Source organism: Vanacampus margaritifer, chromosome 1 (genome assembly GCF_051991255.1).
Source record: "Vanacampus margaritifer isolate UIUO_Vmar chromosome 1, RoL_Vmar_1.0, whole genome shotgun sequence".
NCBI classification, from domain to species: Eukaryota; Metazoa; Chordata; class Actinopteri; order Syngnathiformes; family Syngnathidae; genus Vanacampus; species Vanacampus margaritifer.
The window spans coordinates 68,472,150-68,497,390 of NC_135432.1; the positions used below are offsets into that span (position 1 = coordinate 68,472,150).

The window sequence follows — 25,241 nt, forward strand, 5'->3', positions numbered from 1 at the left end:
ACATACTGCTTGACCAAGTGCGAACGTCCGAAGGCTCTGGCTGGGTTAGGTTATGGCATAAGGGTTAACTCCCGGGTATTTCCCGCCTCATCAAATTGACTGGACGGTTGTCGAAATACCAGGGGCAAGGCACGGGCCGGCGCTCGTCATACAGCACTCTTATGCTTATGTCTCTCACCTCTGTTTAATAAAAATCTTAATATCATAAAAAAATCTCAATATCATAAAAAATCGTCATATAATAAAAAATGTGTCTGACCTTTATTAAACTTGTACCCACAATAAGAGTTTCCTTTTGAGATACTTAGCCTCTACTCAAGCAAAAAGGTATCCAGACTAAGATCTGCTTTCAATAAAACCCTCCGAGGGTTGGGTTTAGGGTTTGGACCAAGGTAGGGTTTATATAGAGCCCCAAATGGTTGAGGTTAGGGTTAGGGGTTGGGGTTAGGCACCCTTCCTAGAATATATATTAATTCCACTGGTTGAGGTTAGGACTTTGTACCGGGGTGGGTTAACACCATACTTGAAATGGGTTGAGGTTAGGGCAACTTTCCTAGAATATATAGTAATTCAACTGGTTGAGGTTAGGAATTTGTATCGGGGTGGGTTAACACCATACTTGGAACCGGTTGAGGTTAGGGCAACCTTTCTAGAATATGTAGGAATTCAACTGGTTGAGGTTAGGATTTTGTACCGGGGTGGGTTAACATCATACTTGAAACTGGTTGAGGTTAGGGCAACCTTCCCAGAATGCGTAGTAAGTCAACTGGTTGAGGTTAGGACCTTGTATCGGGGTGGGTTAACACCATACTTGGAACCGGTTGAGGTTAGGGCAACCTTTCTAGAATATGTAGTAATTCAACTGGTTGAGGTTAGGATCTTGTACCGGGGTGAGGTTAACATCATACTTGCAACTGGTTGAGGTTAGGGCAACCTTCCCAGAATGTGCAGTAAGTCAACTGGTTGAGGTTAGGACCTTGTATCAGGGTGGGTTAACACCATATTTGAAACGGGTTGAGGTTAGGGCAACCGTCCCCGAAAATGCAGTAATAAAACGGTAATTTTTTTTTTTTTTTTTTAAATAGGACATTGTGCAGGGGTGGGTTAACACCATATTTGAGACAGGTTGAGTTTAGGGCTGGATTTTCACCTTTCATGAAACTATAACCCATACTAACCACAAAGGTCCCACATTTAAATAAAAACTTATCGCAATGAGTACAGCAGGGTATTATTTCCTATTTCAGTTAACAGTTTTATAGTGTCCCTGCTGTGATTTAGGGTAGGAACACATCATCAGTAGTGAACCTTGAGATCATTGGGTGTTTCGGCCATTGTCACTAGACACCCTCCCTCAAGGGCGGCCCCGCCAGAGTTGATCAAGCTCCGGGGTGTGTTCCTCTATTTTGGGTCCAATTCAGGTCATTGTATTTTAACGTTATCGAAACCCTTTGTTAGCAATTGTGTACCCTTGATTTGTTGGTGCTTAATGAAACCAACCTTGTAATATGTCATTTGGAAATTGTACTTTAAGCCCGATTTATTTTATGTTTAAACCATCCTATATGTGGTTCGTTGTACCATAAGGTCCCATAAAAATCATTCAATGCATGATAGATTTTTGCAACTTTTTCCCGTTCCCTAATTTTCTCATTTTAGTAAATGTCTCCCTCTATGGGTACCTTTCGGGAGTCCATCAGAGGTTAATGAAGTCTATATGAGACAAATTACATGCTTCTTCCACCATCTGTTTAGTAAACATTTTACATTCCCAAGGGAGTTGAAGTTGTCAGCCAGTTTTTATGTCCTGTCCAGAAATGTTTATTATTTATTTCAGATACCTAGTATTTCATTATATACTATTGAGGCGTTAATAACTATACACCCTCTATAGAAGTAATACATTACCTCCCTTTGTGACCGTTTCTAACCTTTGGTTCTGTATATATTCAACATTCAGATGTATAAAATGTACTCACCCTCAGTCGAGGGGAAAGGCGGTTGAGGGGGAAGGTAGTTGAAATCGAAGGATGAACTACCTTAGTCTGTTGCTTACAGGAGTGATTATCACCACGAGATGTCGCTAAAGAGCAAGAACGAAGTTTAATAGGATGAATTAAAATTAAGTGGAGAAAACAGATGTATAGACTTTAAGGTATTAAAGGAGAGTGAAGTTATTGACAGAAGAAAATAGGGGGGGAAATAGAGAGTAGGACAGAATTAAAGAAGAAATAAAGATTGTAAGAAAGCACAGAGGTTAGAGTTAAGAGAGAAATAGAAAAGGTACAGAGGTATTAAAAAAGATCGAAATTATAGACAGAGAAAAAAAGAAAGGACAGAGAGTAAGACAGAATTAAAGAAGAAATAATGGCTGTAAGGAAAATAAGAAATGAAATGAGAACTAAAGAGGGAAATAGAGAACGTACAGGTGATAAGAAGAAGAGGAGAAAAGGAGGAGAAAAGGAGGAGAAAAGGAGGGGAAAAGGAGGAGAAAAGGAGGGGAAAAGGAGGAGAAAAGGAGGGGAAAAGGAGGAGAAGAAGAGGAGGAGGAGGAGGAGAAGAAGAGGAGGAGGAGAAGAAGAGGAGAAGGAGAAGAAGAGGAGAAGGAGAGAAAGTTAGAAAATGCCAGTGTTATCATACATCGCAAAACCCCTGGCATTTTTTGAAAATACCAGTGCTCCATTACACCGCACAGCCCCTGGTATTTGTAACTATGTAAGAAAATAACAAGAAGAGACTGCGTATACTGACCAATCTGGAAGGCGTGCCTCAATCAGGATGGTTTGTCCTACCACTTACGTCGAAAAGCCCTAGAGGTCATTACTGTCCGTACTCCTTTAATTGACGGTGTGAAACCTTTTCATTTTTCCAAAAGTAAAATTAAAAATTAAAAATTAAAAATTAACTGACGGGTTTTAATATCTATTATCAGATTAAACTCTTAAATCCCCCTTCTCAGAATTCAAACTGCTAATACATCTCCCTTAAAGTTTTTGTTTTAGAACGGAATATATGGTGTATTCTGGGTAATTAGCATGCCCTGTCCGCATGTTCCATCTAAATTAGAGTACATGCATTACCCTATGCTGCCATCTAGTGGTCAAATTGAGGAGCCGTTCAGATTAGATCAACATCTCTTGTATATAGAAAGAGTCAGAAAACGAGTTGGTTAGAAGAAGAACTCAAAGTTTATTAATTAAATCATTGAGTCAAAAGTCGTTTTAATTAAATTTATTGAGAAAAGGAAAGAAAATAGACAAATAGGGGAAGTGAGAGAGAGAGAAAAAAATTGTTTGGGGAAGAAAAGGAAGAATTAAAAGATAATGAGAAAAAGTGATGTGGGACAAAAAAGGGGGAGGGTTTGTGAGTGAGAGGAAGAGGGAAAGAGAAAGGGGGAGGAACAAGATAAGAAAATAGAGGGGGGGGGGGAATTTAAGAAGGAGTGAAAGGTGGAAAAATCAAAAAAGTTTGAGAGAATAGAGAAGGAAAAAGAGAAAGGGAAAAATAAGAGCATCCTCATATATTTTGAGAAGGAGAGATTAGAGTCTCGGAGAGGGGTCTGTACGGACCGAACCCTCCGTAGCCGGACCGGGCTGGCGACTCTAATCTCCCACTGGCTCCCTCCTATTTGGAGGGAAGAATGGGAAAAAGAGTGAAAGTAGACCAATATAAACATTTCTCTAGTAAGTCTAAAAATAATAAAAGAATAATAAAAGAGATACTCAAGTCATCAGGGATATAATGATTTATTTGTATGAGGCCCCTCTTTAGCTGATATTATCCAGAGTCCAATATGTGAAGAAGATTTATTCTCAATCAACGGATTACGCAACTCCATTTATCTAAATATTAACTTTAATATTGTGCCTCTTCCGCTTCCCATATTTGAGTGTCCAGGTCAAAGTTTATTCCGAAATTAGAGTGGTTCGTCTACCTTATCTCCATCCGTGTATTCCTTTTTATGTTTACTATATTAATGAAACTGTTTATGTCTGTTTTATCCAGAAAAAGAGGAGGAGGTGTCAGCGGTGAGTAAAGCCAACATATCATGTTGTCGCAGGTGCAACTACTCTGTTGGTTAGACACTCTTATCACATCCTCCATCTACTACTCCTCTTGCGGTATTAATTGTGATCTTTTCGTCATCCTTCCTTAAAGTAGAAAATCGCATTGTTAAGCGTCAGACACCTACTTGTACCAATTTAATTGGTTATTTGTTGTCTTCATCGCTCCGTTTACTTTTTATAGTTACAGTAAAGACTGAATTTTTCAGGTTATCCAACGATTTTAATAAGTCCCCTTATTCAAAGTAAGTCTTATTTCCATTATTTAAAATCTAACTTGATCCATGTTTCAACTCCAAATTGTCAGGCATTTTTTCTATTTTTGTTTGTATTCCATTAGTCCACTACTATTCCCCTGCTTTTTTGTACTTTTCATTTAGACCCCCCGGGTATATAGTTCCTAATTTTCTAATCCATCCCCATTCCTTTTTCTTTCTTTCTGTAGATGTCCACTTGGAGTTTTGTTCAAGAACTCGAAATTTCATTCTGTCCTCCCCATGTCGTAAGAAGTGTTTGACTAGATAGGTATCTGTCTTTTTCTCGGTTCTAACGTTATATTTGTGATGTGCCTTTCTGGTGAGGAGAGTATTTCTGGTTTCCCCCACATATTTAGCTTTGCACATATTGCAGCTTATTAGGTATACACAGTTTGATTTATTTGGAGCCGTATAGTGTGGAGTTAGACGGTCCCCCGTGTTCTCATTTCTGAGTGTTTTTTGGTGTTTTGTTCGTTTGATGGTCGTCATCGGAGAAGTCAATCTAGATCTAACTAACAAGTCTTTAAGGTTTGGATTTTTCCCGAATGCCGAAACAAAACGTAAGTGTGATGAGTTGGGTACCTCTTTCATTTTTTCTTGGAAGTTCTGACGCAATTGTCGATGTGCTCTCAATGCAAAAGTCGAATACGTGGAGATACAGGGTAGTAACCGCCGTTGTGGTGTATTCTTGGCTCCTTGTGCTTTCTCGGTGTAGACCTGTTTCCTGATGGATCGTAGAAGAGTCCTGGAGTAGCCCCTGTTGCGTAGCGATCTGAACAGAGTTATTTCAGCTGCCTTCCTATGTCGTAATTCGGAACAGATTCTGTCGTATCTAAGCAACTGTGACTTAACTACCCCTTTGAAGGTGTGTTTTGGGTGGAAGCTGGTTCTATGCAACAACGCGTGTGTGTCTGTAGGTTTAAAATATATCCTAGTCATTAAAGTTTGTGGTAACGTATCGGACTTGTACACCAGTGTATCCAAAAACTGTATTTCTTTTAAACTGGTCGTTCGTTCTAGTGTAATGAGGGGATGATGATCATTTAAAAGTTTAAAGAAACTTTCAAGATCTTCCTTAGAGTGTTCCCATATCCCCCATATGTCATCCAAGTACCTCAAGTACAGTTTTGGAATTTTCTCACATGTTTTCAAAATGGATTCCTCCCACACCGCCATATAAATATTTGCATATGCAGGGGCAAATTTTTTGCCCATCGCTGTTCCCTTTGTCTGTAAATAATATTTATCATCAAACTCAAAGTCATTCCGCGTTAAACTCACATGCAAGAGTTTAAGGATGTCATCATCCGGTCTATTCTTGTCCGGGAATTTAGCCAAAGTGTCCCTCACCGCCGCCATGCCTAGGTCAATATCAATGTTAGTATACAGGCTATTTACATCCAAGGTGAACAGAGTCAAGGGTTCTGTAACTTCAACATTTCTGACTTTTTGTATAAAATCTGTCGTATCCTTCAGGTAGCTTGGATGTTTTGTCGAGATCGGAGTAAGAAAAGAGTCTATATAGCTCGCAATTTCGTAGCTCTCACTTCCGCAGTCCGATACAATTGGGCGACCCGGTGGCATAATACCAGGAACCGGCCATTTACTTGGCAATTTGTGCACCTTAGGAAGCATATAGAAGTATCTGGGTCTAGGTTTTTCAGGCCCTTCCAAAAACCTGGTTTGTTTTTTATTCAGTACTTTTCTTTTTTTCATATTTATCAGGATATTCTTGATAATTTCTTTTGTTTCCGGATACCATGGAGTTATTAACGGTGTGTAGTAATGTGTGTCCTGTAATTGTCTTAGTCCTTCCTTTATATACTGTATTTTGTCCATTATTACCCAACTGTTGCCCTTATCCGCTGGTTTCAGTATTATTCTCGAATCTTCTTGTAATTCCTTTAAGGCCCTTGATTCTTCCTGTGTAATATTTGTTTTTTCCTTAGTGTTGTTGATTAAGTCTTTAACCGATCTCCTATCCATGTCAATCAAGTCCCTGATTTGATCCGGAAGCAAGCGTGCGTCTGGTGCCCAATTAGATTTGGGGAGGAAGTGTCCCCCTGTAGGTGGATCTGAGAGTCCAAAGTAAATTTGACATTTTAGTCGTCGGTGATAGGACCGTAAATCTGTTTTAATGGAATCTCTAAGATGCTCCTGTCTAGTCTTTTGTTTTAGTGTGGGAATAAACGTTAGTCCCTTACTGAGTATACTTTCTTGGGCCGGAGTTAGTTTAAAATTCGTCGACAGGTTTATAATGCCATTTGCCCTTTTTAGGGGTTTCGTGGTTCCCCGAGAATTGGTTGGGGTGAGTCTAAAAAAGACGACCACCATTTCCACATTTGGGCACCTGTTTCGAGGGTCCAGTGAATGTTGTCCTGGATCGTCTTAAATTGATCTTTTTGGAGTCTCTGTATACCTCTTTGCGTAGACTGGATGTGAAAGTTCATCATCTGAATGTTTGCCATTTCTTTCCTTGGGAGTAAGTTGGACGCATTTACAAGCGGGATGTAAACCTCTGCCCGAGGGAACACTACCGTCGCTGCCTTGAGGAGTCTATTTATTTCTTTTTTAACATTTACCATGTTGGAATGGTGACGGTTATTTATTCCAAAGGAGAGGATGACTGCAATGACCTCTTCTGAAATTGGTGTGTTGTTTTTTAAGATATTTGTGGCATTATCCAGTTTGGCCCCTGGAAAACAGTCCACCTGGATTCTATTGTCCTCTATTTGTGGTAAATTCGCCATATTTGAATCTCCCATAATCAATATGGGGCGTCCCGGTGTCAAGGTCCAGTTATTAAGTTTGTCCCCGTCATGTTCGTGTCTCTCAAATAATGATCGTTGTGGTACAATGGGACGCATAGGTAGAAGTGGAAATACCTGCGATAGTTCGTGTTGCGCCAATGCCTCATCCATTGCCGTTGGAAAAAGTTCAACATCTGAATTAGTCTCAAACGGTTCCAGGCAATAAGTTTTTGACTGTTCCAGCTCAGGGTCCAGTGTTTCAGGTGGAATGTCTGCCCTACGTTTGCGTGGGGATTCCCCCGGCGGTGTAATCATGTCCTGTAATTCCGCAATTGTAGCTAGTAGCCAGTCCTGATTAATTCTCCTGAGGTCCTTATTGACCCATCTTTTTGCCACTGCAACCGCGTCTTCCCATTTGTCTCTTGGAAGACCCATAAGTTTTTCCACCGCTTCCGTCATACAGTCCGTGTGGTGGTCCTCCAATGTACGAACAGTTGCGTGTGTCCAATTTTTTGCATTTACAATTTTTTGGTTGGTCGACATTTCAGTTGGATGGGATGGGAAAACCCTCCTTATTAACGTATCTTCCATGTACATGAGTCTATTTGGGATCGGAGTTGTAGAGTTGGTTCGTTGTAAATGGTGTTTAGCTTTTATATATTGACTAATACCCCTCGTCATCAGTTGAAAGTCATCATATTTGGCACGTTGAGCCATTTCGAGGGAATCCTTCTGTAATCACAAACACAAAGGTAAACCCCGCTTAAAATACTTGAAAAAATTCTTGACAAAACCTTTATAGTTGCCTACACAGTAATATGTATGCACATCAGTATAATTTATGTACATAGTGAGACACATACTGCTTGACCAAGTGCGAACGTCCGAAGGCTCTGGCTGGGTTAGGTTATGGCATAAGGGTTAACTCCCGGGTATTTCCCGCCTCATCAAATTGACTGGACGGTTGTCGAAATACCAGGGGCAAGGCACGGGCCGGCGCTCGTCATACAGCACTCTTATGCTTATGTCTCTCACCTTTGTTTAATAAAAATCTTAATATCATAAAAAAATCTCAATATCATAAAAAATCGTCATATAATAAAAAATGTGTCTGACCTTTATTAAACTTGTACCCACAATAAGAGTTTCCTTTTGAGATACTTAGCCTCTACTCAAGCAAAAAGGTATCCAGACTAAGATCTGCTTTCAATAAAACCCTCCGAGGGTTGGGTTTAGGGTTTGGACCAAGGTAGGGTTTATATAGAGCCCCAAATGGTTGAGGTTAGGGTTAGGGGTTGGGGTTAGGCACCCTTCCTAGAATATATATTAATTCCACTGGTTGAGGTTAGGACTTTGTACCGGGGTGGGTTAACACCATACTTGAAATGGGTTGAGGTTAGGGCAACTTTCCTAGAATATATAGTAATTCAACTGGTTGAGGTTAGGAATTTGTATCGGGGTGGGTTAACACCATACTTGGAACCGGTTGAGGTTAGGGCAACCTTTCTAGAATATGTAGGAATTCAACTGGTTGAGGTTAGGATTTTGTACCGGGGTGGGTTAACATCATACTTGAAACTGGTTGAGGTTAGGGCAACCTTCCCAGAATGCGTAGTAAGTCAACTGGTTGAGGTTAGGACCTTGTATCGGGGTGGGTTAACACCATACTTGGAACCGGTTGAGGTTAGGGCAACCTTTCTAGAATATGTAGTAATTCAACTGGTTGAGGTTAGGATCTTGTACCGGGGTGAGGTTAACATCATACTTGCAACTGGTTGAGGTTAGGGCAACCTTCCCAGAATGTGCAGTAAGTCAACTGGTTGAGGTTAGGACCTTGTATCAGGGTGGGTTAACACCATATTTGAAACGGGTTGAGGTTAGGGCAACCGTCCCCGAAAATGCAGTAATAAAACGGTAATTTTTTTTTTTTTTTTTTTTTTTTTTTTTTAAATAGGACATTGTGCAGGGGTGGGTTAACACCATATTTGAGACAGGTTGAGTTTAGGGCTGGATTTTCACCTTTCATGAAACTATAACCCATACTAACCACAAAGGTCCCACATTTAAATAAAAACTTATCGCAATGAGTACAGCAGGGTATTATTTCCTATTTCAGTTAACAGTTTTATAGTGTCCCTGCTGTGATTTAGGGTAGGAACACATCATCAGTAGTGAACCTTGAGATCATTGGGTGTTTCGGCCATTGTCACTAGACACCCTCCCTCAAGGGCGGCCCCGCCAGAGTTGATCAAGCTCCGGGGTGTGTTCCTCTATTTTGGGTCCAATTCAGGTCATTGTATTTTAACGTTATCGAAACCCTTTGTTAGCAATTGTGTACCCTTGATTTGTTGGTGCTTAATGAAACCAACCTTGTAATATGTCATTTGGAAATTGTACTTTAAGCCCGATTTATTTTATGTTTAAACCATCCTATATGTGGTTCGTTGTACCATAAGGTCCCATAAAAATCATTCAATGCATGATAGATTTTTGCAACTTTTTCCCGTTCCCTAATTTTCTCATTTTAGTAAATGTCTCCCTCTATGGGTACCTTTCGGGAGTCCATCAGAGGTTAATGAAGTCTATATGAGACAAATTACATGCTTCTTCCACCATCTGTTTAGTAAACATTTTACATTCCCAAGGGAGTTGAAGTTGTCAGCCAGTTTTTATGTCCTGTCCAGAAATGTTTATTATTTATTTCAGATACCTAGTATTTCATTATATACTATTGAGGCGTTAATAACTATACACCCTCTATAGAAGTAATACATTACCTCCCTTTGTGACCGTTTCTAACCTTTGGTTCTGTATATATTCAACATTCAGATGTATAAAATGTACTCACCCTCAGTCGAGGGGAAAGGCGGTTGAGGGGGAAGGTAGTTGAAATCGAAGGATGAACTACCTTAGTCTGTTGCTTACAGGAGTGATTATCACCACGAGATGTCGCTAAAGAGCAAGAACGAAGTTTAATAGGATGAATTAAAATTAAGTGGAGAAAACAGATGTATAGACTTTAAGGTATTAAAGGAGAGTGAAGTTATTGACAGAAGAAAATAGGGGGGGAAATAGAGAGTAGGACAGAATTAAAGAAGAAATAAAGATTGTAAGAAAGCACAGAGGTTAGAGTTAAGAGAGAAATAGAAAAGGTACAGAGGTATTAAAAAAGATCGAAATTATAGACAGAGAAAAAAAGAAAGGACAGAGAGTAAGACAGAATTAAAGAAGAAATAATGGCTGTAAGGAAAATAAGAAATGAAATGAGAACTAAAGAGGGAAATAGAGAACGTACAGGTGATAAGAAGAAGAGGAGAAAAGGAGGAGAAAAGGAGGAGAAAAGGAGGAGAAAAGGAGGGGAAAAGGAGGAGAAAAGGAGGGGAAAAGGAGGAGAAAAGGAGGGGAAAAGGAGGAGAAGAAGAGGAGGAGGAGGAGGAGAAGAAGAGGAGGAGGAGAAGAAGAGGAGAAGGAGAAGAAGAGGAGAAGGAGAGAAAGTTAGAAAATGCCAGTGTTATCATACATCGCAAAACCCCTGGCATTTTTTGAAAATACCAGTGCTCCATTACACCGCACAGCCCCTGGTATTTGTAACTATGTAAGAAAATAACAAGAAGAGACTGCGTATACTGACCAATCTGGAAGGCGTGCCTCAATCAGGATGGTTTGTCCTACCACTTACGTCGAAAAGCCCTAGAGGTCATTACTGTCCGTACTCCTTTAATTGACGGTGTGAAACCTTTTCATTTTTCCAAAAGTAAAATTAAAAATTAAAAATTAAAAATTAACTGACGGGTTTTAATATCTATTATCAGATTAAACTCTTAAATCCCCCTTCTCAGAATTCAAACTGCTAATACATCTCCCTTAAAGTTTTTGTTTTAGAACGGAATATATGGTGTATTCTGGGTAATTAGCATGCCCTGTCCGCATGTTCCATCTAAATTAGAGTACATGCATTACCCTATGCTGCCATCTAGTGGTCAAATTGAGGAGCCGTTCAGATTAGATCAACATCTCTTGTATATAGAAAGAGTCAGAAAACGAGTTGGTTAGAAGAAGAACTCAAAGTTTATTAATTAAATCATTGAGTCAAAAGTCGTTTTAATTAAATTTATTGAGAAAAGGAAAGAAAATAGACAAATAGGGGAAGTGAGAGAGAGAGAAAAAAATTGTTTGGGGAAGAAAAGGAAGAATTAAAAGATAATGAGAAAAAGTGATGTGGGACAAAAAAGGGGGAGGGTTTGTGAGTGAGAGGAAGAGGGAAAGAGAAAGGGGGAGGAACAAGATAAGAAAATAGAGGGGGGGGGGGGAATTTAAGAAGGAGTGAAAGGTGGAAAAATCAAAAAAGTTTGAGAGAATAGAGAAGGAAAAAGAGAAAGGGAAAAATAAGAGCATCCTCATATATTTTGAGAAGGAGAGATTAGAGTCTCGGAGAGGGGTCTGTACGGACCGAACCCTCCGTAGCCGGACCGGGCTGGCGACTCTAATCTCCCACTGGCTCCCTCCTATTTGGAGGGAAGAATGGGAAAAAGAGTGAAAGTAGACCAATATAAACATTTCTCTAGTAAGTCTAAAAATAATAAAAGAATAATAAAAGAGATACTCAAGTCATCAGGGATATAATGATTTATTTGTATGAGGCCCCTCTTTAGCTGATATTATCCAGAGTCCAATATGTGAAGAAGATTTATTCTCAATCAACGGATTACGCAACTCCATTTATCTAAATATTAACTTTAATATTGTGCCTCTTCCGCTTCCCATATTTGAGTGTCCAGGTCAAAGTTTATTCCGAAATTAGAGTGGTTCGTCTACCTTATCTCCATCCGTGTATTCCTTTTTATGTTTACTATATTAATGAAACTGTTTATGTCTGTTTTATCCAGAAAAAGAGGAGGAGGTGTCAGCGGTGAGTAAAGCCAACATATCATGTTGTCGCAGGTGCAACTACTCTGTTGGTTAGACACTCTTATCACATCCTCCATCTACTACTCCTCTTGCGGTATTAATTGTGATCTTTTCGTCATCCTTCCTTAAAGTAGAAAATCGCATTGTTAAGCGTCAGACACCTACTTGTACCAATTTAATTGGTTATTTGTTGTCTTCATCGCTCCGTTTACTTTTTATAGTTACAGTAAAGACTGAATTTTTCAGGTTATCCAACGATTTTAATAAGTCCCCTTATTCAAAGTAAGTCTTATTTCCATTATTTAAAATCTAACTTGATCCATGTTTCAACTCCAAATTGTCAGGCATTTTTTCTATTTTTGTTTGTATTCCATTAGTCCACTACTATTCCCCTGCTTTTTTGTACTTTTCATTTAGACCCCCCGGGTATATAGTTCCTAATTTTCTAATCCATCCCCATTCCTTTTTCTTTCTTTCTGTAGATGTCCACTTGGAGTTTTGTTCAAGAACTCGAAATTTCATTCTTTCCTCCCCATGTCGTAAGAAGTGTTTGACTAGATAGGTATCTGTCTTTTTCTCGGTTCTAACGTTATATTTGTGATGTGCCTTTCTGGTGAGGAGAGTATTTCTGGTTTCCCCCACATATTTAGCTTTGCACATATTGCAGCTTATTAGGTATACACAGTTTGATTTATTTGGAGCCGTATAGTGTGGAGTTAGACGGTCCCCCGTGTTCTCATTTCTGAGTGTTTTTTGGTGTTTTGTTCGTTTGATGGTCGTCATCGGAGAAGTCAATCTAGATCTAACTAACAAGTCTTTAAGGTTTGGATTTTTCCCGAATGCCGAAACAAAACGTAAGTGTGATGAGTTGGGTACCTCTTTCATTTTTTCTTGGAAGTTCTGACGCAATTGTCGATGTGCTCTCAATGCAAAAGTCGAATACGTGGAGATACAGGGTAGTAACCGCCGTTGTGGTGTATTCTTGGCTCCTTGTGCTTTCTCGGTGTAGACCTGTTTCCTGATGGATCGTAGAAGAGTCCTGGAGTAGCCCCTGTTGCGTAGCGATCTGAACAGAGTTATTTCAGCTGCCTTCCTATGTCGTAATTCGGAACAGATTCTGTCGTATCTAAGCAACTGTGACTTAACTACCCCTTTGAAGGTGTGTTTTGGGTGGAAGCTGGTTCTATGCAACAACGCGTGTGTGTCTGTAGGTTTAAAATATATCCTAGTCATTAAAGTTTGTGGTAACGTATCGGACTTGTACACCAGTGTATCCAAAAACTGTATTTCTTTTAAACTGGTCGTTCGTTCTAGTGTAATGAGGGGATGATGATCATTTAAAAGTTTAAAGAAACTTTCAAGATCTTCCTTAGAGTGTTCCCATATCCCCCATATGTCATCCAAGTACCTCAAGTACAGTTTTGGAATTTTCTCACATGTTTTCAAAATGGATTCCTCCCACACCGCCATATAAATATTTGCATATGCAGGGGCAAATTTTTTGCCCATCGCTGTTCCCTTTGTCTGTAAATAATATTTATCATCAAACTCAAAGTCATTCCGCGTTAAACTCACATGCAAGAGTTTAAGGATGTCATCATCCGGTCTATTCTTGTCCGGGAATTTAGCCAAAGTGTCCCTCACCGCCGCCATGCCTAGGTCAATATCAATGTTAGTATACAGGCTATTTACATCCAAGGTGAACAGAGTCAAGGGTTCTGTAACTTCAACATTTCTGACTTTTTGTATAAAATCTGTCGTATCCTTCAGGTAGCTTGGATGTTTTGTCGAGATCGGAGTAAGAAAAGAGTCTATATAGCTCGCAATTTCGTAGCTCTCACTTCCGCAGTCCGATACAATTGGGCGACCCGGTGGCATAATACCAGGAACCGGCCATTTACTTGGCAATTTGTGCACCTTAGGAAGCATATAGAAGTATCTGGGTCTAGGTTTTTCAGGCCCTTCCAAAAACCTGGTTTGTTTTTTATTCAGTACTTTTCTTTTTTTCATATTTATCAGGATATTCTTGATAATTTCTTTTGTTTCCGGATACCATGGAGTTATTAACGGTGTGTAGTAATGTGTGTCCTGTAATTGTCTTAGTCCTTCCTTTATATACTGTATTTTGTCCATTATTACCCAACTGTTGCCCTTATCCGCTGGTTTCAGTATTATTCTCGAATCTTCTTGTAATTCCTTTAAGGCCCTTGATTCTTCCTGTGTAATATTTGTTTTTTCCTTAGTGTTGTTGATTAAGTCTTTAACCGATCTCCTATCCATGTCAATCAAGTCCCTGATTTGATCCGGAAGCAAGCGTGCGTCTGGTGCCCAATTAGATTTGGGGAGGAAGTGTCCCCCTGTAGGTGGATCTGAGAGTCCAAAGTAAATTTGACATTTTAGTCGTCGGTGATAGGACCGTAAATCTGTTTTAATGGAATCTCTAAGATGCTCCTGTCTAGTCTTTTGTTTTAGTGTGGGAATAAACGTTAGTCCCTTACTGAGTATACTTTCTTGGGCCGGAGTTAGTTTAAAATTCGTCGACAGGTTTATAATGCCATTTGCCCTTTTTAGGGGTTTCGTGGTTCCCCGAGAATTGGTTGGGGTGAGTCTAAAAAAGACGACCACCATTTCCACATTTGGGCACCTGTTTCGAGGGTCCAGTGAATGTTGTCCTGGATCGTCTTAAATTGATCTTTTTGGAGTCTCTGTATACCTCTTTGCGTAGACTGGATGTGAAAGTTCATCATCTGAATGTTTGCCATTTCTTTCCTTGGGAGTAAGTTGGACGCATTTACAAGCGGGATGTAAACCTCTGCCCGAGGGAACACTACCGTCGCTGCCTTGAGGAGTCTATTTATTTCTTTTTTAACATTTACCATGTTGGAATGGTGACGGTTATTTATTCCAAAGGAGAGGATGACTGCAATGACCTCTTCTGAAATTGGTGTGTTGTTTTTTAAGATATTTGTGGCATTATCCAGTTTGGCCCCTGGAAAACAGTCCACCTGGATTCTATTGTCCTCTATTTGTGGTAAATTCGCCATATTTGAATCTCCCATAATCAATATGGGGCGTCCCGGTGTCAAGGTCCAGTTATTAAGTTTGTCCCCGTCATGTTCGTGTCTCTCAAATAATGATCGTTGTGGTACAATGGGACGCATAGGTAGAAGTGGAAATACCTGCGATAGTTCGTGTTGCGCCAATGCCTCATCCATTGCCGTTGGAAAAAGTTCAACATCTGAATTAGTCTCAAACGGTTCCAGGCAATAAGTTTTTGACTGTTCCAGCTCAGGGTCCAGTGTTTCAGGTGGAATGTCTGCCCTACGTTTGCGTGGGGATTCCCCCGGCGGTGTAATCATGTCCTGTAATTCCGCAATTGTAGCTAGTAGCCAGTCCTGATTAATTCTCCTGAGGTCCTTATTGACCCATCTTTTTGCCACTGCAACCGCGTCTTCCCATTTGTCTCTTGGAAGACCCATAAGTTTTTCCACCGCTTCCGTCATACAGTCCGTGTGGTGGTCCTCCAATGTACGAACAGTTGCGTGTGTCCAATTTTTTGCATTTACAATTTTTTGGTTGGTCGACATTTCAGTTGGATGGGATGGGAAAACCCTCCTTATTAACGTATCTTCCATGTACATGAGTCTATTTGGGATCGGAGTTGTAGAGTTGGTTCGTTGTAAATGGTGTTTAGCTTTTATATATTGACTAATACCCCTCGTCATCAGTTGAAAGTCATCATATTTGGCACGTTGAGCCATTTCGAGGGAATCCTTCTGTAATCACAAACACAAAGGTAAACCCCGCTTAAAATACTTGAAAAAATTCTTGACAAAACCTTTATAGTTGCCTACACAGTAATATGTATGCACATCAGTATAATTTATGTACATAGTGAGACACATACTGCTTGACCAAGTGCGAACGTCCGAAGGCTCTGGCTGGGTTAGGTTATGGCATAAGGGTTAACTCCCGGGTATTTCCCGCCTCATCAAATTGACTGGACGGTTGTCGAAATACCAGGGGCAAGGCACGGGCCGGCGCTCGTCATACAGCACTCTTATGCTTATGTCTCTCACCTCTGTTTAATAAAAATCTTAATATCATAAAAAAATCTCAATATCATAAAAAATCGTCATATAATAAAAAATGTGTCTGACCTTTATTAAACTTGTACCCACAATAAGAGTTTCCTTTTGAGATACTTAGCCTCTACTCAAGCAAAAAGGTATCCAGACTAAGATCTGCTTTCAATAAAACCCTCCGAGGGTTGGGTTTAGGGTTTGGACCAAGGTAGGGTTTATATAGAGCCCCAAATGGTTGAGGTTAGGGTTAGGGGTTGGGGTTAGGCACCCTTCCTAGAATATATATTAATTCCACTGGTTGAGGTTAGGACTTTGTACCGGGGTGGGTTAACACCATACTTGAAATGGGTTGAGGTTAGGGCAACTTTCCTAGAATATATAGTAATTCAACTGGTTGAGGTTAGGAATTTGTATCGGGGTGGGTTAACACCATACTTGGAACCGGTTGAGGTTAGGGCAACCTTTCTAGAATATGTAGGAATTCAACTGGTTGAGGTTAGGATTTTGTACCGGGGTGGGTTAACATCATACTTGAAACTGGTTGAGGTTAGGGCAACCTTCCCAGAATGCGTAGTAAGTCAACTGGTTGAGGTTAGGACCTTGTATCGGGGTGGGTTAACACCATACTTGGAACCGGTTGAGGTTAGGGCAACCTTTCTAGAATATGTAGTAATTCAACTGGTTGAGGTTAGGATCTTGTACCGGGGTGAGGTTAACATCATACTTGCAACTGGTTGAGGTTAGGGCAACCTTCCCAGAATGTGCAGTAAGTCAACTGGTTGAGGTTAGGACCTTGTATCAGGGTGGGTTAACACCATATTTGAAACGGGTTGAGGTTAGGGCAACCGTCCCCGAAAATGCAGTAATAAAACGGTAATTTTTTTTTTTTTTTTTTTTTTTTTTTTTTTTTTTTTTTAAATAGGACATTGTGCAGGGGTGGGTTAACACCATATTTGAGACAGGTTGAGTTTAGGGCTGGATTTTCACCTTTCATGAAACTATAACCCATACTAACCACAAAGGTCCCACATTTAAATAAAAACTTATCGCAATGAGTACAGCAGGGTATTATTTCCTATTTCAGTTAACAGTTTTATAGTGTCCCTGCTGTGATTTAGGGTAGGAACACATCATCAGTAGTGAACCTTGAGATCATTGGGTGTTTCGGCCATTGTCACTAGACACCCTCCCTCAAGGGCGGCCCCGCCAGAGTTGATCACGCTCCGGGGTGTGTTCCTCTATTTTGGGTCCAATTCAGGTCATTGTATTCTTACGTTATCGCAGCACCTTTGTAAGCAATTGTGCACCATTGTTGTGTTGGTGCTTAATGAAAACCTCCTTGTAATATCTCATTTGGAAATTGTACTTTGATCCTGATTTATGTTATGTTTAAAACATCACATATGCAGCCCGTTGTACCATAAGGTCCCATAAAAATCATTCAATGCATGACAGATTTTTGCAACTTTTTCACCTGCCCTTATTTTCTCATATAGGTAAATGTCTCCCTCTATGGGTCCCTTTCGGTAGTCCATCAGAGGTTAATAGAGTCTATGTGAGACAAATTACATGAGTTTTCAACCATCTCTTTAGTATATAGTTTTCATTCCCAAGGAGGTTATAATTATCAGTCGTTCTTGTGTCCTGTCCAGAAATTCCCTTCGGTTCTGTATATATTCACCATTCCGATGTATAAAATGTACTCACCCTCAGTCGAGGGGAAAGGCGGTTGAGGGGGAAGGCAGTTGAATCGTAGGATGAACTTAGTATGTAGCTACAGGAGTGATTATCACCACGAGATGTCGCTAAAGAGCAAAAACGAAGTTTAATAGGATGAATTAAAAATAAGTGGAAAGAACAGATGTATAGACCATAAGGTATTAAAGAAGAGTGAAGTTATTGACAGAAGAGACAGAAGAAAATAGGGGGGGAATAGAGAATAAGACAGAATTAAAGAAGAAATAAAGATTGCAAGAAAGAACAGAGGCTGGAGCTAAAGAGCTAAAAAGAGAAATACCCAAGGTACCGGGGTATTAAAAAAATCGAAATTATAGGCAGAAGAAAGGAGGATAGAGTAAGATAGAATTAAAGAAGAAACAAAGGCTGTAAGGAAGATAAGAAACGAAATGAGAACTAAAGAGGGAAATAGAGAACGTACAGGTGATAAGAAGAAAAGGAGAAAGACAAGGAGAGAAAGTTAGAAAAAGTTAGAAAATGCCAGTGTTATCATACATCGCAAAACCCCTGGCACTTTTTGAAAATACCAGTGCTCCATTACACCGCACAGCCCCTGGTATTTGTAACTATGTAAGAAAGTAACAAGAAGAGACTGCGTATACTGACCAATCTGGAAGGCGTGCCCCAATCAGGATGGTTTGTCCTAACACTTACGTCGAAAAGCCCTAGAGGTCATTACCGTCCGTACTACTTTAATTGACGGTGTAACACTTTTCATTTTTCCAAAAGTAAAATTAAAAATTAATTAACGGGTTTTAATATCTATTATCAAACTAACCTCTTAAATCCCCCTTCTCAGAAGTCAAACCGCTAATACATCTCCTTTAAAGTTTTGTTTTAGAACGGAATATATGGTGTATTCTGGGTAATTAGCATGCCCTGTCCAAATGTTCAATCTAAATTAGAGCACATGCTTTAACCTATACTGCCATCTAGTGGTCAAATTGAGGAGCCGTTCAGATTAGACCAACATCTTCTGTATATAGAAAGAGTCAGAGAACGAGTTGGTTAGAAGAAAAACTCAAAGTTTATTAATTAAATCATTGAGTTCAAAAACATTTTAATTAAACTTATTGAGGAAAGGAGAGAAAATAGACCAATAGGGCAAATGAGAGAGAGAAAAAAATTTGGGGGGAAGAAAAGGAGGAATTAAGAGATAATGAGAAAAAGTGATGTGGGGGAAAAAAAAAAAAAGGGGGGTTTTTGTGTGAGAGAAAGAGGGAAAGGGGGAGGAACAAGATGAGAAAATAGGGGGGGGGGAGATAAAAAAAGGGGGTTGAAGAAGGAGTGAAAGGTGGAAAAATCAAAAAAGTTTGAGAGAATAGGGAAGGAAAAAGAGAAAGGGAAAAATAAGAGCACCCTCATAGATTTTGAGAAGGAGAGATTAGAGTCTCGGAGAGGGGTCTGTACGGACCGAACCCTCCGTAGCCGGACCGGGCTGGCGACTCTAACCTCCCACTGACTCCCTCCTACTTAGAGGGAAGAATGGGAAGAAAAGTGAAAGTGGTTTAACATCATCATTTTTCTATTATATATAAACGATACTCAAGTCTCCAGGGATACCTTGATTTACTTGTGTGAGGTTCATCTTTGGCTAATATTATCAATTTTTTGAGTTTAGCCCTAACATTTTGTCTAAAAGCACTCGTCATGAGTTGCAAATTGCCACAATCCATCCTATGTGCCCTTTCAAGAGACTTTTTTCCTAGCCAGAAGCACAAGGAATCCGTAGTCCCTGCTTTCGTGCCTTTAAAGACATCTTTACATTTGCACATCCATTTTATAGTACCAGTTGTTGCGTTGAGAATTTCTTTAGCTTGTCGATAGCTCCGTTGGAGTTTTTTGAGTTTAGTCTTAACATTTTGTCTAAAAGTTTTCGTCATGAGTTGCAAATTGCCACAATCCATCCTATGTGCCCTTTCAAGAGACTTTTTTCCTAGCCAGAAGCACAAGGAATCCGTAGTCCCTGCTTTCGTGCCTTTAAAGACATCTTTACATTTGCATATCCATTTTATAGTACCAGTTGTTGCGTTGAGAATTTCTTTAGCTTGTCGATAGCTCCGTTGGAGTTTTTTGAGTTTAGTCTTAACATTTTGTCTAAAAGTTTTCGTCATGAGTTGCAAATTGCCACAATCCATCCTATGTGCCCTTTCAAGAGACTTTTTTCCTAGCCAGAAGCACAAGGAATCCGTAGTCCCTGCTTTCGTGCCTTTAAAGACATCTTTACATTTGCATATCCATTTTATAGTACCAGTTGTTGCGTTGAGAATTTCTTTAGCTTGTCGATAGCTCCGTTGGAGTTTTTTGAGTTTAGTCTTAACATTTTGTCTAAAAGTTCACGTCATGAGTTGCAAATTGCCACAATCCATCCTATGTGCCCTTTCAAGAGACTTTTTTCCTAGCCAGAAGCACAAGGAATCCGTAGTCCCTGCTTTCGTGCCTTTAAAGACATCTTTACATTTGCATATCCATTTTATAGTACCAGTTGTTGCGTTGAGAATTTCTTTAGCTTGTCGATAGCTCCGTTGGAGTTTTTTGAGTTCAGTCTTAACATTTTGTCTAAAAGTTCTCGTCATGAGTTGCAAATTGCCACAATCCATCCTATGTGCCCTTTCAAGAGACTTTTTTCCTAGCCAGAAGCACAAGGAATCCGTAGTCCCTGCTTTCGTGCCTTTAAAGACATCTTTACATTTGCACATCCATTTTATAGTACCAGTTGTTGCGTTGAGAATTTCTTTTAGCTTGTCGATAGCTCCGTTGGAGTTTTTTGAGTTTAGTCTTAACATTTTGTCTAAAAGTTCTCGTCATGAGTTGCAAATTGCCACAATCCATCCTATGTGCCCTTTCAAGAGACTTTTTTCTAGCCAGAAGCACAAGGAATCCGTAGTCCCTGCTTTCGTGTCTTTAAAGACATCTTTACATTTGCATATTCATTTTATAGTCCAATGTTTTGCGTTGAGAATTTTTGGTTTGTTTAAATCTCCGTTGAATTGTCTTGTGTTTAGTCTTAATATATCGTACAATATTTCCGGTCATGAGTTGAAAATTGTCATATTCCACCCGCTGTACCATTTTAAATCAAGCAAAAAGGTGTCCAGACTAAGACCTGCTTTCAATAAAACCCTCCGAGGGTTGGGTTTAGGGTTTGGACCGAGGTAGGGGTTATATAGAGCCCCAAATGGTTGAGGTTAGGGTTAGGGGTTGGGGTTAGGCACCCTTCCTAGAATATATATTAATTCCACTGGTTGAGGGTAGGACTTTGTACCGGGGTGGGTTAACACCATACTTGAAATGGGTTGAGGTTAGGGCAACCTTCCTAGAATATATAGTAATTCAACTGGTTGAGGTTAGGAATTTGTATCGGGGTGGGTTAACACCATACTTGGAACCGGTTGAGGTTAGGGCAACCTTTCTAGAATATGTAGTAATTCAACTGGTTGAGGTTAGGATTTTGTACCGGGGTGAGGTTAACATCATACTTGAAACGGGGTGAGGTTAGGGCAACCTTCCCAGAATGTGTAGTACTTCAACTGGTTGAGGTTAGGAATTTGTATCGGGGTGGGTTAACACCATACTTGAAACGGGTTGAGGTTAGGGCTACGTACCCAGAGCATATAGGACGTAAACTGGTTGAGGTTAGGACTTTGTACCGGGGTGGGTTAACACCATACTTGAAATGGGTTGAGGTTAGGGCAACCTTCCTAGAATATATAGTAATTCAACTGGTTGAGGTTAGGAATTTGTACCGGGGTGGGTTAACACCATACTTGAAATGGGTTGAGGTTAGGGCAACTTTCCTAGAATATATAGTAATTCAACTGGTTGAGGTTAGGAATTTGTATCGGGGTGGGTTAACACCATACTTGGAACCGGTTGAGGTTAGGGCCACCTTTCTAGAATATGTAGTAATTCAACTGGTTGAGGTTAGGATTTTGTACCGGGGTGGGTTAACATCATACTTGAAACTGGTTGAGGTTAGGGCAACCTTCCCAGAATGTGTAGTAAGTCAACTGGTTGAGGTTAGGAATTTGTATCGGGGTGGGTTGACACTATACTTGGAACCGGTTGAGGTTAGGGCAACCTTTCTAGAATATGTAGTAATTCAACTGGTTGAGGTTAGGATTTTGTACCGGGGTGAGGTTAACATCATACTTGAAACGGGTTGAGGTTAGGGCAACCTTCTCAGAATGTGTAGTAAGTCAACTGGTTGAGGTTAGGAATTTGTATCGGGGTGGGTTAACACTATACTTGAAACGGGTTGAGGTTAGGGCTACGTACCCAGAGCATATAGGACGTAAACTGGTTGAGGTTAGGATTTTGTACCGGGGTGGGTTAACATCATACTTGAAACTGGTTGAGGTTAGGGCAACCTTCCCAGAATGTGTAGTAAGTCAACTGGTTGAGGTTAGGAATTTGTATCGGGGTGGGTTAACACCATACTTGAAACGGGTTGAGGTTAGGGCTACGTACCCAGATCATATAGGACGTAAACTGGTTGAGGTTAGGACTTTGTACCCGGGTGGGTTAACACCATACTTGAAATGGGTTGAGGTTAGGGCAACCTTCCTAGAATATATAGTAATTCAACTGGTTGAGGTTAGGAATTTGTATCGGGGTGGGTTGACACCATACTTGGAACCGGTTGAGGTTAGGGCAACCTTTCTAGAATATGTAGTAATTCAACTGGTTGAGGTTAGGATTTTGTACCGGGGTGAGGTTAACATCATACTTGAAACGGGTTGAGGTTAGGGCAACCTTCTCAGAATGTGTAGTAAGTCAACTGGTTGAGGTTAGGAATTTGTATCGGGGTGGGTTAACACCATACTTGAAACGGGTTGAGGTTAGGGCTACGTACCCAGAGCTTATAGGACGTAAACTGGTTGAGGTTAGGATTTTGTACCGGGGTGGATTAACATCATACTTGAAACTGGTTGAGGTTAGGGCAACCTTCCCAGAATGTGTAGTAATTCAACTGGTTGAGGTTAGGACCTTGTATCGGGGTGGGTTAACACCATATTTGAAACGGGTTGAGGTTAGGGTAACCGTCCCAGAAAATGCAGTAATTAAACAAGAAACTACATAAGAGCACCCTCATAGATTTTGAGAAGGAGAGATTAGAGTCTCGGAGAGGGGTCTGTACGGACCGAACCTTCCGTAGCCGGACCGGGCTGGCGACTCTAGTCTCCCACCGACTCCCTCCTATTTGGAAGGAAGAATGGGAAGAAGAGTGAAGTGGTCTAACATCAACATTTTTCTAATATATATAAACGATATAAAATATAGCAATCACCTTTTCTTTGAAGAAAACTTTATGTTTGCATACACACTAATATGTATGCACATCAGTATAATTTAAGTACATAGTGAGACACATACTGCTTGACCAAGTGCGAACGTCCGAAGGCTCTGGCTGGGTTAGGTTATGGCATAAGGGTTAACTCCCGGGTATTTCCCGCCTCATCAAATTGACTGGACGGTTGTCGAAATACCAGGGGCAAGGCACGGGCCGGCGCTCGTCATACAGCACTCTTATGCTTATGTCTCTCACCTCTGTTTAATAAAAATCTTAATATCATAAAAAATCGTCATAATAAAAAATGTGTCTGACCTTTACTAAACTTGTACCCTGAATAAGAGTTTCCTTTTGAGATACTTAGCCCCTAATCAAGCAAAAAGGTATCCAGACCAAGATTCGCTTTCAATAACACACTCCGAGGGTTGGGTTTAGGGTTTGGACCAAGGTAGGGTTTATATAGGGCCCCAAATGGTTGAGGTTAGGGTTAGGGGTTGGGGTTAGGCACCCTTCCTAGAATATATATTAATTCAACTGGTTGAGGTTAGGACCTTGTGTCGGGGTGGGTTAACACCATATTCGAAACCGGTTGAGGTTAGGGCAACCGTCCCCGAAAATGCAGTAATTAAACGGTAATTTTTTTTTTTTTTTTTTTTTTTTTTTTTTTTTTTTTTTTTTTTTTTAAATAGGACATTGTGCAGGGGTGGGTTAACACCATATTTGAGACAGGTTGAGTTTAGGGCTGGATTTTCACCTTTCATGAAACTATAACCCATACTAACCACAAAGGTCCCACATTTAAATAAAAACTTATCGCAATGAGTACAGCAGGGTATTATTTCCTATTTCAGTTAACAGTTTTATAGTGTCCCTGCTGTGATTTAGGGTAGGAACACATCATCAGTAGTGAACCTTGAGATCATTGGGTGTTTCGGCCATTGTCACTAGACACCCTCCCTCAAGGGCGGCCCCGCCAGAGTTGATCACGCTCCGGGGTGTGTTCCTCTATTTTGGGTCCAATTCAGGTCATTGTATTCTTACGTTATCGCAGCACCTTTGTAAGCAATTGTGCACCATTGTTGTGTTGGTGCTTAATGAAAACCTCCTTGTAATATCTCATTTGGAAATTGTACTTTGATCCTGATTTATGTTATGTTTAAAACATCACATATGCAGCCCGTTGTACCATAAGGTCCCATAAAAATCATTCAATGCATGACAGATTTTTGCAACTTTTTCACCTGCCCTTATTTTCTCATATAGGTAAATGTCTCCCTCTATGGGTCCCTTTCGGTAGTCCATCAGAGGTTAATAGAGTCTATGTGAGACAAATTACATGAGTTTTCAACCATCTCTTTAGTATATAGTTTTCATTCCCAAGGAGGTTATAATTATCAGTCGTTCTTGTGTCCTGTCCAGAAATTCCCTTCGGTTCTGTATATATTCACCATTCCGATGTATAAAATGTACTCACCCTCAGTCGAGGGGAAAGGCGGTTGAGGGGGAAGGCAGTTGAATCGTAGGATGAACTTAGTATGTAGCTACAGGAGTGATTATCACCACGAGATGTCGCTAAAGAGCAAAAACGAAGTTTAATAGGATGAATTAAAAATAAGTGGAAAGAACAGATGTATAGACCATAAGGTATTAAAGAAGAGTGAAGTTATTGACAGAAGAGACAGAAGAAAATAGGGGGGGAATAGAGAATAAGACAGAATTAAAGAAGAAATAAAGATTGCAAGAAAGAACAGAGGCTGGAGCTAAAGAGCTAAAAAGAGAAATACCCAAGGTACCGGGGTATTAAAAAAATCGAAATTATAGGCAGAAGAAAGGAGGATAGAGTAAGATAGAATTAAAGAAGAAACAAAGGCTGTAAGGAAGATAAGAAACGAAATGAGAACTAAAGAGGGAAATAGAGAACGTACAGGTGATAAGAAGAAAAGGAGAAAGACAAGGAGAGAAAGTTAGAAAAAGTTAGAAAATGCCAGTGTTATCATACATCGCAAAACCCCTGGCACTTTTTGAAAATACCAGTGCTCCATTACACCGCACAGCCCCTGGTATTTGTAACTATGTAAGAAAGTAACAAGAAGAGACTGCGTATACTGACCAATCTGGAAGGCGTGCCCCAATCAGGATGGTTTGTC

General features: G+C 40.1%; 1 long non-coding RNA gene across 28 annotated transcripts in view; it reads right to left on the reverse strand.

Annotated features, from left to right (window-relative positions):
- LOC144052027 (uncharacterized) overlaps positions 1 to 20,211 on the reverse strand; it is a 32,341-nt gene extending 12,130 nt beyond the window's left edge. For 8 of the 28 annotated variants that reach the window (XR_013294129.1, XR_013294120.1, XR_013294117.1 and 5 more), the window contains exons 1-2: positions 9,920 to 20,209; positions 1,980 to 7,803 (exon numbers count right to left, since the gene is read on the reverse strand). This is a non-coding gene — a long non-coding RNA (uncharacterized LOC144052027). Of the gene's footprint in view, positions 1 to 1,979; positions 7,804 to 9,919 lie in introns of all 28 variants that reach the window. The other 20 variants (XR_013294147.1, XR_013294144.1, XR_013294136.1 and 17 more) reach the window with 18 other exon arrangements.
- Between the last annotated feature and the right edge of the window lie 5,030 nt (positions 20,212 to 25,241).